Source organism: Eptatretus burgeri, chromosome 11 (genome assembly GCF_056783735.1).
Source record: "Eptatretus burgeri isolate ZD-2024b chromosome 11, Ebu_testis_v1, whole genome shotgun sequence".
Classification (NCBI taxonomy): domain Eukaryota; kingdom Metazoa; phylum Chordata; class Myxini; order Myxiniformes; family Myxinidae; genus Eptatretus; species Eptatretus burgeri.
The window spans coordinates 27,602,330-27,615,351 of NC_140971.1; the positions used below are offsets into that span (position 1 = coordinate 27,602,330).

The 13,022-nt window shown below is 44.8% G+C and overlaps 1 protein-coding gene across 2 annotated transcripts in view; it reads right to left on the reverse strand.

The window, feature by feature from the left end:
• Nucleotides 1–13,022, reverse strand: part of LOC147016731 (uncharacterized) — a 29,397-nt gene that overhangs the window by 9,646 nt on the left and 6,729 nt on the right. The gene's annotated exons all lie outside the window — the stretch shown is intronic.

Here is a 13,022-nt window from a genome sequence, read left to right on the forward strand (position 1 = left end):
CAGGCTGAGTCAACCCCCTGGTGTTAATTCAGCAGCCAACGGGGCTTGAACTCAGGACCCTGGGATCCCAAGCCGCCACCCTAACCACTAAGCCAACACCAGGCTCTGACTGTACATAATAGATAGACGGTATTAGCTCATTCTTTTGCATTACTTTTGCTTGATTGTTACATGACTGCATGCGTGTTTTGCATACGTGCATGCCTGTATACGTGCCTTCGTAAATAAATGTGCTTGTTTAAATGTACCCCGTTCGTTACGTCTTTTCCTTAATTGAGCTGCCATCTTGCCCTCAGAATATAGTTGGTTTTTAAATAGCCTGTAAAGCGATCGGGTCCAACGGGACTGCGCGATAATACCCCGCTCGGTTATCCCAAAAGGAAGCGAGCTGCTTAAGCGGCTCGTTTCCAAGCGGTCCCGTTGAGGTACAATCTCTCGGTAATCTACCCGCGCGATTGATTAGGTATATCGACAATTCGGCGATTGACCCTGTAGCGTGGGTAGAGTACGGACAAGGTTGTGGTGTGCTTAAAAACACACCCGTGGCTGGTTTTCGGCGTTGATCCTTAAAGCCATGAGTGGATTGTCCGTTCAGTGGGCGAAGCGGCCGCTATTGGTTAGACGCGGTCGTACGCACGCCGGCGGGCGGAAATCTACAACAATATATAAAATATATGAAGCTCTTTCTAACCACTGACTGACTCACTCACTGATATGAAAGATCGGTACCTTCCGGGTGACAGAGAAAGCTGAAATTTTGCGTGCTGATGGACATCGAAGCCGGTACACCGGAAAAATTCACAGAATTGTCGGACAACATGCAGAAATACAAATATTTAAAAAAAATGCAGGAGAGCGACTTGAGACAATGGGGAACATGGCAATTGTGTGTGCCGATGAACGTCAAAGTCTATACACGAGGGACAAAAAAATAAAAAATAAAAAAAACATCATCACAGAACCGTCAAAATCTGTGAAAGAAAAATACATGACAAGCCGGGAGGAGACGAGGGATTCGCTAGGATTGAAGCGCTGGATACGATGCTTTTCATTCTGACCGATCCGCCGACGAAGATTCATTGCCAAGACGTATTGGTTCACATACAATTGTTCCTCTGCCTGGCAAGATTTTTCCTGTTGAGTATTTTGCAAACTGGCACTCCTCATAAAAAATGACGGTAAATAGACACCCTATTTTTGAAGGACTACAATTTGAAAAATAATCGGTTTGCTGGTTTGTGCTGTGGAGCCTCGCGTTGCACACACACACACACACACACACACACACACACACACACACACACACACACACACACACACACACACACACACACACACACACACACAAAACCCGATAAACTTCTCTCAATGCTCTTGTTTGACGACACCTCCTGAGCCACACAATGTTTTTCATAAGCCTCGCCCACTTTCCATAAGCCATGCGCACTTTCCTACGCCACTCCCACTTCAAATAATAAATAATTGGAGGTGGTGTGTGGCTCGTGGAATCGTTTTCGGTAAATAAATAAATAATTGGAGGTGGTGTGTGGGTCGTGGAATCGTTTTCGGTAAATAAATAAATAATTGGAGGTGGTGTGTGGGTCGTGGAATCGTTTTCGGTAAATAAATAAATAATTGGAGGTGGTGTGTGGGTGGGGAATCGTTTTCGGTAAATAAATAAATAATTGGAGGTGGTGTGTGGGTCGTGGAATAGTTTTCAATAAATAAATAAATATTTGAAGGTGGTGTGTGGATCGTGGAATTGTTTTCGGTTAATAAATAAATAATTGAAGGTGGTGTGTGGATCGTGGAATCGTTTTCGGTAAACAAATAAATAATTGAAGGTGGTGTGTGGGTCGTGGAATCGTTTTTGGTAAATAAATAAACTAAACATATTATTAGAAATCCACTATTGTGTCGTGTAGAAGATGCTTAACAGGCAGACACGAGCGGGGGAACAGTCGAGCCGGGCTGTGTTGCACAAGCGCGAGCGCGGGCGTACTTTGCCCGCGGCTCCCCTTTATTACGTATGCAGCACACGCACAAGCCGGGCGACTACAGCATTACTACAACGCCTCAGGCGGCGCGCACACCTTATATCCCTTGCAGACACGATGACCACTCCGACCACTCCCACACCACCATGCCCTTCCCCGTAGGCCCGCAGACTACACCACACTCCTCCCCCCTAAAACTATGATTATTAAATGATCACCATCATAATAAGCACAACAGCACGAAGCACTACGGTATAACAGTAGACAAGGTATAAAAAAAAAAGAAAACAGCGAAGTATAAAAGCACACCACATCATATAATGTGTCGATGCGAGCGAGTGGAGCAGCAAAGGCCAGGTTCCCAAGACGGAGGTGCACAAAGCACCCACCAAACTCTGACCGTGTTACCGATATGAAGCAGCAAGACGAGAATCACAGCAGCACTACGCAGCAAAAACGCCCCCCAGGCGGCCCACGCTTACACGGCCTTTGCCGAGGTCGCGGCGACCTCCCGAGCAAACCTCCCCCCAGCACCATCAAACGCCTCCGGCCCACAAGGCGGCCCATCTCCCCCAGCCAGACCTGAAGCAGATAACATTCTGAGGCCGGAAGCTCGCTGTCTGGCAGCCGTGGCGCCAGCGCCAGCCCCGAATGACCTTGGATGGGGGCGCTGAACAGCGCCGCTGGCTGGATGCAACCAATGCTCCACAACAATCCATGCACCACAATCAGTTAAGATTCCACCGCATGGCCAAAACGGCCTTGAGCGAACACAGAGAGCTGCGCCCCCGGCGCCAGGCATGTCTGACCTTGCCGCAACCAGAGGTGGGGGTAACGCCGACCAGCACACCAGCCCTGGCTCCGAGTCGATCTTCGAGACCCTCACGGCGGTTAGACGGTAGCAATTCCCTTTAAACCACACTTCAACCATAAGCTCGTTATAAATCAATAGGAATAACATTTGAACCATTGCAAATTCATTTTTCCGTACAGCACGGTCTTTTGATAAAATCCCAGCACCCGACAAAACAACCACCCGCGGCCTGGGGCAACTGGAGGCCAATAAACCTTCTTTATTCGCCCCCACCTCTCTCAAAGTCCCCACATCACATTGATCATAATACAAATCCCATCGAGTGATCTCCACCAAACTCACTCTCACACGGGAACTGCTGGCATTTATCTCAACAACGTTAAACCGCATCACTCGAGCAATGAAAAACAAATATGCAATGAACAGCAACCCACAACCCACATCACGAGTCCGTCTCTTGGTTGTCGACTCGATGTTGTGAGTCGCGACTTCCTTTAACACCACGGACTCACCGCAATCTGTTGAAGCTGCCCGAACAACACCGGCGCGCATTGCCTCACGAACGCTGCCGAAGCGCGGGAACTCATCGCGAGAGCTGATACGGCTCTCGCCGCTCCCGAACCGTACATCACCGCCGCAGGCAGCAACGAACGGCCGCTCCCATTGCATCGACGCGGCTCCCGCCGCCAGAACCTCGCCCTCGGTACTCGACGAAGGCATCGAAGAGAGCACCGGCACACCTGGAGGTACGAACTGGAGATCCAGCCCGAGGTGCGCCAGCCAGTCCCGACCCAAAAGGACGGACCCCTCCCCTCGCCCCACAAACACCGTGAGTAGGGCGCTTCGCCCCCGGTAAAGCACCGAGACGTCGGGCGCTGCAAGCTCAAGTAAAATTTTCTAAATATCTCGAAGTGTTTAATTCCGAAGTCTCGTTTCTCTACATTCAAAACTGAAGGACAAGTATTGAAAATACTGTACGCGGTTTTTCGACCGCTGCACAGCAACGAGTGGTTACGAGGCAACGAAATTCAAACGCGCACATTCCCAGTATATATTCCACCTTTTGGCAAAGTTTCATCGAAATCGGTTCGCTGGTTCATGCTGTGGAGCATTGCGTTGCACACACACACACACACACACACACACACACACACACACACACACACACACACACACACACACACACACACACACACACACACACACACACAGCCGGAAAACCCGACAATAAGGGATAGCTCATATATAGCGAATCCAATAAGTCAAATGCAGGTGAGCAACCCAAGACAATGGGGAAGCATGGTTTGTATGCTTACACAATGTGTAAGCATACTCTGCTAGTACGTGTGCATGTGTATATATATATATATATATATATATATATATATATATATATATATATATATATATATATATATATATATATATATATATATATATATATATATATATATATATACATATACACATAGTATATAAAATGTATGTGTGTTCTCGTATTGGGTGGATATTGGCACGTCCTCTTCCTGCATCTGCTTTTACATGTACAGTATTGTTACGTTTGAGGGGGGGGGGGTATGCATTCAAAGGGTAATTAGGATGTTTAATTAGGTATGCCATGCTGTTCGAGTTTACCAGGATCTCAATGTAATAAGTAGTAATTCAGTGGTGATAAGTTGTCTAGTAAATGTTCATTTCTTCAAGGGGGAAATGATAAATGTCACGTAATTAGATAGGGAGTCGGGTTAGGGTAAGTGTGTCTGCGTAAACCCCTTTTGGTGTTCTCTGAAGACTGGCCGTGACATCACAGGACAGTTCAGCGGATGGCTCCGCCCCGTGATCACGATTGGCGGAAGGCGACGGCAGTCGGCCAATAAACGGCTCGATTGGAGGTGACGAGGGCAGAAGGATAAAAAGGTTCTGTTCGGAGTCGAAAAAGAAGAAGAAGAAGATTACAACCAGAACACTCGTTTTTTTTGGTGTGGAACCTGTGCTGGCAGAGAGCGTCCTGGTTGCTGAGCTGAGTTGATCGTGCTCTTGATCGTGCCTGGGAGCCTTGCCGAGCCTCATGCCTCGCTTTGGTTGGCTCTAGGATTCTGCTGACTCGGATACGGGGTCGGGCGGCGGGTGGACCTGCCTCCCTCTCCTGCTCGCGGCTTTGCGCGGGAGCTGGTTCCCTGGCGGCTGTGGGCGGACTTGGGCCAGGACCAGGAGGTCGACAAAACCGCGGTTTCTCCTGCCCCCCCCCCCCCTGGCGAGAGCAAGGCCGGCTCGTCCGGCGCCGATCCAGGGACAGTTGCGTCCACACCACGGTCCAGCCTGACCACCAGAAATAGCTACGTTTTGTGTGTGTGTGTGTGTGTGTGTGTGTGTGTGTGTGTGTGTGTGTGTGTGTGTGTGTGTGTGTGTGTGTGTGTGTGTGTGTGTGTGTGTGTGTGTGTGTGTGTGTCTGCTTGGCGCCTTAGAGGGATTGAGAACTGTATATTCATTGGAATTGTCTGTGTTTTTCCCCACGCCCGATCCCACACCATCCCGTCGAATCGCCCCGGATCCCTCTTCTTGCTGAGTCTTGTTATTTCTGGTCAATAGTAAAAAGAATAAACATCATCAACTCAGTGAAAAGTGACTCGTGCCACCTTCCTCGTCCCGTTTGCGGCAGGGCGATTAAAACCGCCGTCTTTGAGTTATATAAAAATAAATATCCTCCATCGTTTCGGCTCATTCTACGTTGGCGGGACTGTCAAGTCCCGTGGACGTCACATTGGTGTCAGGGTGTTGGATGTTCGAACCCCTCTAAATTATATACCAGGATTAAAATCTCGCCACGAATTGGAATATAAAACTATTACAGGAAAGCGAGCGAGCGCGGGAAAATTTTGCCGGATTTTTCAAATTTAAATTAATTGGCGGCAAACGGTACTTCTGCACCATGGCGGATGTGCAGATGTTTGAGGAGGAAGGCCACGTGTCTGGCAGCGAGTCGGGGGAAGAGGGGAGAGACGGGGGTAGGGTTGGAACCTCCCCCATTCCGAGCGTGGACCGTGCTTCATCGCCCGTAACGGGGCCGGCAGTGCCGGAAACCGGTGCGATGTCGATCCAGACAATGTTGGAACGTTTAATAGGGGACATGACGGTACAAATGGCAAATCAATTCGTGACACAGAGGGCAGAAATGATGACACAGAGGGCAGAAATGACGACACAGAGGGCAGAAATGATGGCACAGAGGGCAGAAATGACAGATCAATTGAAGGTAATGGGGGTACAGTTGGGTGCACGGATTGATTTAATGAGGGATGAATTGGGGGAAAAGATGGAGAAAATGAAAACTGAGATGCAGGAGTGTGTGGATGTTAAATTGGGAGAAATACAAAGTAAATTCGAGGATAGATTGGAGGAAACAAAGGTAGAAATTACATTGGAGGGGGAAAATATAAGGAAAAAATTGGTAGATAAAATTGATGCAACGAACATTCGGGTTGATAAAGTGGATGAAAGCCTGGAACGTCATCGTGCCTGTGTGGATGCTCGTATGCAGCTGCAAGTTGAAGAGTGGGGAGAGCTGAGGAAGCAAGGGATGAATTTGGCTGAGGAGGTAAAAGGATTGGAGGCTCGTTTGGACGAACAAGATAGAATTATGAGCCAAGATGAAGTCTTGGATAAAGGCCTGGTAGAGCCGTCTTTTGTAAGTAGAGTGTCCGGGTTGGTTGAGGAGCAGCTACAAACTCGCGACGGAGCCTTGGAGGAGGTTGTGCGGGCCCAGAAGATCCTGCGGGAAGAGGTGAATCGGTCCATTCAACATTTGGAACAGGAGGCAAAATTGACCCATGAGACCCTCACCACAAAACATCTTTGGCCACAGCGGGCTCTGAAATTGGATACGCAGCCACAAGGGTGTTTGATCCCTGGTTTTTCTTTGTATATTGGTTATTTACCGCAGTTGTATTTCTGCGTTTCCTGCGTTATTTCTGTATTTCTGCGTTAACACATCTGCGGCTGGTCTCCGCAACGTTGCCACCAAATTCCCTGTACGTTCCCGCTCATTCCACCCGTTTAGTCGGGAAATGCACTCAAATTGCGTCAGAAAAGCTTCAAGTCCCGTGGACGTCACAGTATTATCCTTATTCCTAACATATTTGCACACAAATAACCTGTCCCCTTGTATACCCCATACCTGGGGAAAAGGTGCTGTAGGAAAATTTCAGGTATGTATAACCCACACACCAGCTTTCCTCTCCACATGACCGGGAGATACGTGATCTCCATATTTCCAGTAGCTGACGGCTTTGTTGGCAAGGGCCAATGAATGGCTCTTTTCAAATACAACTGCGGTAAATAACCAATTGACATTAACCTTAAGGCGCAGGTGCCAGAAACTTATTTGGAAGATAACCAAACAATGCAAAAACACGAGAATGGAATAATATAAAATAGGTCCAACATTTGCAGAATAGTATGCCAAATAATAAAGAATGATGAATGTCTCACCATGCAAGTTCATAAAACAAACGAGCAGCAAGACCGAGAAACTTGCAAAGCTCGTGAAACTCCTAAATCATGAGAATAAGAAGAATAAGGTTACCTTTGCCATTTGGATCGAAGCAGTAATCGAATTTCAAAAATGCTAAGACAATGCACGAGGGGGAGTGCAGTGTTCGACCTTTTAAGTAACGATCCCAATATGGTGGAGGAGGTGGAGGTTTGGGAGCATTTAGGAGCAAGTTACCATAACATTGTGTGTGCAAAGATTCTGTTAAGGGTTAGAGTTCAGGATAGTAGGGAAAGGCAATTACATTTCAGGAAGGCAAACCTTAAGGGTATGAGGAGAGTTGGGTAATGTAGATTGGGAGACTCTAACAACAGGATAATCAGCATCAGAGAAATTGGAAACTTTCAAAGACCAAATGTGTAGAGTGCAGAGTAAGTACATTGCCATGAGGTGTAAAACTAGAAACAGAAAGAGACCAGGGTGGTTGAGCAGTGAGATAAGGAATGCCATTAAGGAGAAGCAAAAGGCATTTATTGGGTTTAAAATAATAGGACTGGAGTTAGATTTATATCACTATCGGAGTTAACAGAGGCAAGTTAATAAAATAACTCGACAAGCCAAAAGAGAGTATGAGAAGGACATGGCTAAGAATATTAAACATAATAGCAAGGGTTTCTTTAAGTATATCAGGGGAAAAGAACAGGTTAGGACCAGTGTGGACCCATTGAGGAATAGCACCGGGAGAGTGGTTAGTGATGAAGGTGAGATGGCAGGCTTATTAAACAGGTATTTTTCTTCAACTTTTACACAAGAACAGTCAGGAGAATTGCCAATAGCTGAGAGTATTTATCAAGGAGGTGAGGAAGGGCTTTTACAGAAGATCCAGGTTGGAGTGGAGGAAGTAAAGGAACAGCCCGGTAATCTAAGAGTAGATCAGGCTCCAGGTCCAGATAATATGCACCCGAGAGTATTGAGGGAGGTGGATGAGCAGGTAGGCGAGATGTTGACGGATGTTTTCAAAACCTCACTGGAATCAGGACAGGTACCAGAGGATTGGAGAGTAGCAAGTGCAACACCTCTATTTAAAATAGGATCCAGAGAAGAATTGGGAAACTATAGACCTGTTAGTTTGAGCCTGGTGTGGCTTAGTGGTTAGGGTGGTGGCTTGGGATCCACGGGGTCCTGAGTTCGAGCCCCGCTGGCCACTGAATTAACATCAGGGGGGTTGACTCAGCCTGTCATCCTTCTGAGGTCAGCGAAATGAGTACCAGTATACTGGTAATTATCCCTGCGTGTCGAAGGCGACTAAAGGGTTGGCGTCAGGAAGGACATCCGGCCGTAAAAACATTGCCACAAGAAAGGGTACCATGATTGGAGCCCGCAAAAAGCTGACCCCTGCTCAGGGAAAAAGACTTTCAAATGGTGTGATGATGATAGACCTGTTAGTTTGATTTCAGTTGTGGGGAAGGTGTTGGAGACATTAATTAAGGACCAGATGAGGAACCATTTAAATAAATACAAGCCAATTAAAGGTAGTCAGCATGGGTTTACCAAAGGTGGTTCCTGTTTTACAAATCTTTTAGAGTTCTCTGAAGCAGTGTCTGATTGGGTGAATGAGGAAGAGGCAGTGGACATAGTATATCTAGACTTTAAGAAGACATTTGATAAGGTACCACGTGGAGCTTGTGGAGTGGCTGGTCAGGTAGCTAATTGGATTGCAAACTGGCTTAGTGAAAGGAAGCAAAGAGTGACTGTGAGGGGGAGGATGTCTTTCTGGGAAGATGTAAGTAATGGGGTACCTCAGGTATCAGTACTCGGACCATTACTATTCATTATTCACATCAATGATTTGGATAGTGGAGTGAAGAGTAGGCTTTCCAAATTTCCAGATGACACAAAGCTTGGAGGTACTGTGGATAGCGGAGGGGGTGGTGATCAGATTCAGGAAAGTATTGATACTTTATCGATTGGGCAAAAGATTGGCAGATGTAATTTAACCTGAGCAAGTGTAAGGTGTTGGGGATGGAAAAGAACAATGAAATTAGAGATTACAGGATGCAAGAAGTAATTTTGGAGTGTGTCACACAGGAGAAAGATCTGGGGGTGGTAATAGAAATGGGAGGTAAGCAGGCAGCACAATGCCAGGCAGCTATCGGTAAAACAAATAGGGTTTTAGGTTGTATTCGGAGGGGGATCATTTATAAATCAAAAGAGGTGGTGTTAACATTGTACAGGAATTTAGTGAGGCCAAATCAAGAATATTGTGTGCAGTTCTGGTCACCACAACTCAGGAAGGACAGAGATGCCAGAGAGAGGGTTCAGCGCAGGGCTATTAGATTGATTCCGGGCCTCGCTAGACTCAGCTATGAGGAGCGGCTGAAGGAGACAGGGCTTTATTCATTAGAAAGAAGGCGGTTACGAGGAGATATGATAGAGATGTTTTAGATAATGAAAGGGAGAGATAAAATAACTGCAGATAAATTATTCAGCAGAGTAGACAGTGATAGAACCAGGGGCTATAGCCTGAGAGTAAAGAAGTAGAGAGTTAAGACGGCAGTACGGCAGGGGTCTTTCACTCAGGCAGTCGTTAATGCATGGAATGGTCTCCTTGGAAAGGTAGTGGCAGCAGAAAAAAGTAGATAAGCTTATGTTGGAATTAGAATGGTACCTGGAAGTTATGGAGATAGAGGGGTATCGGGATGTTGGCAGGACTTTTAGGCAGCTTGAGCATAGATGGGTGATTCTAAGCATGTGTACAGAGTGCTGCTTGTGGGGGTCTCGTCAAGGGGTGTTTTGTGTTGTTGATGTGTGTGTTTTTTTTTTAACCAAAGAAACATCTTTGCCCATGCCCCTTCCAGTGGAAAAAAAAAACTCCAAAAAAATACAGAAACAAGAAAAAGAGCAGAGATTGCAGACCTTCACCAGGACTTGTTTTATGCGGTGTATTTTGTGTGGTGTTTATGTACTGGTGTGTTACATAATGAGACAATTAGAACTGCCACTTTATAACTGCTGGCAGTGATGACCGGGTACCAAGACGTCCCACTTTGATGGAACCCCATTTTGATCGGACACCTGACACTGACCCATTATGTTTTAAATATATATATATATTATTCATTATTCAATTGAATTCAGAATTGGATTAAAATAAATTCAATTCAAAGCAAATGGTGGACTAAATAGGTACAGTCCTGCATTGGAGTAATCAGAAGGAACCAAAACAAGCAAAAAAGTAAAGATGAAATCAGGAGGAACCTGGATAGGATTTGCATTTCAGCTGCTACTCCTCAACCCTTAAACCCATCCAGGCACAGCCAAATGAGCCCGAGTCAAAAAAAAAAAGGAAACTATATCAAAAAAAAATAAATTATTCTGGCTGCCAGACCATACACTCAATCAAGTTGAAATTTAAAGCATTCATTCCCCATCGCTACTATATCATAAATGTGAAGTTTCACGTCGATTGATTAAGCAGTTCCAGAGAAAATATTATTCAATATTTTCTTCAATCCAATATAGCTGCCACCTATTCATTATTCCTTCACACAATTGTACACCCATGGCTTTAGAGAACATCTTTATGAAGTTTCCCCTCGATCTGTCCAGCCGTTCTGGAAAAGAAGATTTTATAGGTTTTAGGGTAAATCCAATCTGGCTGCCAAACCATGCGACCTATGACATCATATATGTGAACGTTTTGTTCCTCATGGATAGGCAATCATACATGTAAAGTTTCACCTCAATCTGTTCAGCCACAACAGAGAATATGATTTTTGAAGGTTTTTTTGTTTTTTAAACAATATGGCGGCCGAATCACGTGACCAATGATGTCATAAACTTTTTCTGTGGACCATTTTATCCCAAGATGATACTCAAAATTTTTCATACTGATCAGATGTAGTGTTCTACATATGTAATTATGAAGTCATAATGAAGGCAACTATGACATCAAGAATTCACACTTGCCGGGTGACAAGTTTCAATTTTTTCCTTGGTGCAGTTTCAGAGATAAAGAGGTCCAAAGTTTTTCCAACATGGCTTCCACACCACGTGACCTATGATATCATAATTATGATTAAAACATTCTACATGAGTAGTCGCATCAGTGGTGAAAATTTCGTCTCAATCTGACAAGCGGTTGCAGAGAAAAACATGAAAGTTCTGTGCAAACAAACAAACAAACAGAGACAGACAGACAGACAAACAAATAAACAGGCAGATCCAAACAATAGCCTTTCCTTTGGCAAGGGTAAAAGAACAAAAGACGACAATAAAAAACTACAGCAAAATTTTTTTTTTTCATTTTTCTATTTTTGGTCTGGTGTTGATAAAAACTGGTCTGGGGTTGACAAAAACTGGTCTGGCGTTGACAAAAACTGGTCTGGCGTTGACAAAAACTGGTCTGGCGTTGACAAAAACTGGTCTGGCGTTGACAAAAACTGGTCTGGCGTTGACAAAAACTGGTCTGGCGTTGACAAAAACTGGTCTGGCGTTGACAAAAACTGGTCTGGCGTTGACGTGGCACAGGCATGATGTGATGTCGGCATGATGGGCTGAATGGCCTCCTCTTGTGTCTAATTTCCTTGTGTATCTTGTGTATCCAGACAGGATACGTGGATGCATACCAAAAATTCTGTGATGGTAGAATAAGAGATTGATGACGAGGTAGAAAATAGATTCTTGCATTAGCCAGACTCAACAAGCTGTTCATGCGAACAATTGAGCAGGTGGAAGGCATTGATGCTCCATATCGGACATGGAACCCAATACGAAGAAAAGGCTACGGGTACAGAAAACTTTTCCCCATGTCATCTTTCTGACACCAGCCTTCAAATGAGCGATATAGTTTATTTTGAAACCCTTTCGGCAGAATATCTGTCAGAAGATTTGGTTGATAACTCCACATCTGTTGAAAGCTCCACCGATGAGGAAGATGATGATCGACAGGCAAAGAAGCGAGCAACGCCAACACGGCACATACCGGACACAAATGACCATCTGCGGACACTGTGCAATGCCTAATCATGAATCTGCTGATTAGTGGTAACCAACAACCAACACCTCCTTGGCCTCCAATTACAATACACTTATCAATAGATAAAGCTGAGGATGTGGTTTCACACCGGCTTCATAATTTATTTGCTTCGGTTGTTAGTGGATCATTGGATCCAGATATTTAACCTTTATTAGCAAGTCAGATGAAACACATCTGGAAATGTAAATTAAAATATTTTGTGAGTCAAACCATAACCACACATTTAAAGGACATAAAAAACGTGTAGTCGGGACAAGTCTACGTGGGAAGGAATTGGTGAACCACAAAATTTTAAACTTTCAAAATGTCCCTCTGGCCCCAAATAGCAAAATGCCTGTTTTAAAAAATATTCACTTATACAGACAGTATTGTATCATGGAATTTAATCTCACTTTAAACATAACAACATTTAACAACTTTCAAGCTACATATTCCCAACAGAAAAGGTCTTAATTGAATTTGCATTCAAGCCTAGTGTGTTTTACATTTTATCAAATGAAATATTTAAAACTTGTAAAATGCCCCTCCTTCGAATAAACATAAACTTTGTCATACAAAGTAATTGTGGTTGAGTTTTGGTCAGATTATTGAATAAAAAAGTACAAAAGTTTGTAACAGTTTGTTAGAAGTGTGGTTTGTTTGTAACAAGTGTGGTTTCCATGTATGCGAAACTCAACACTTGTT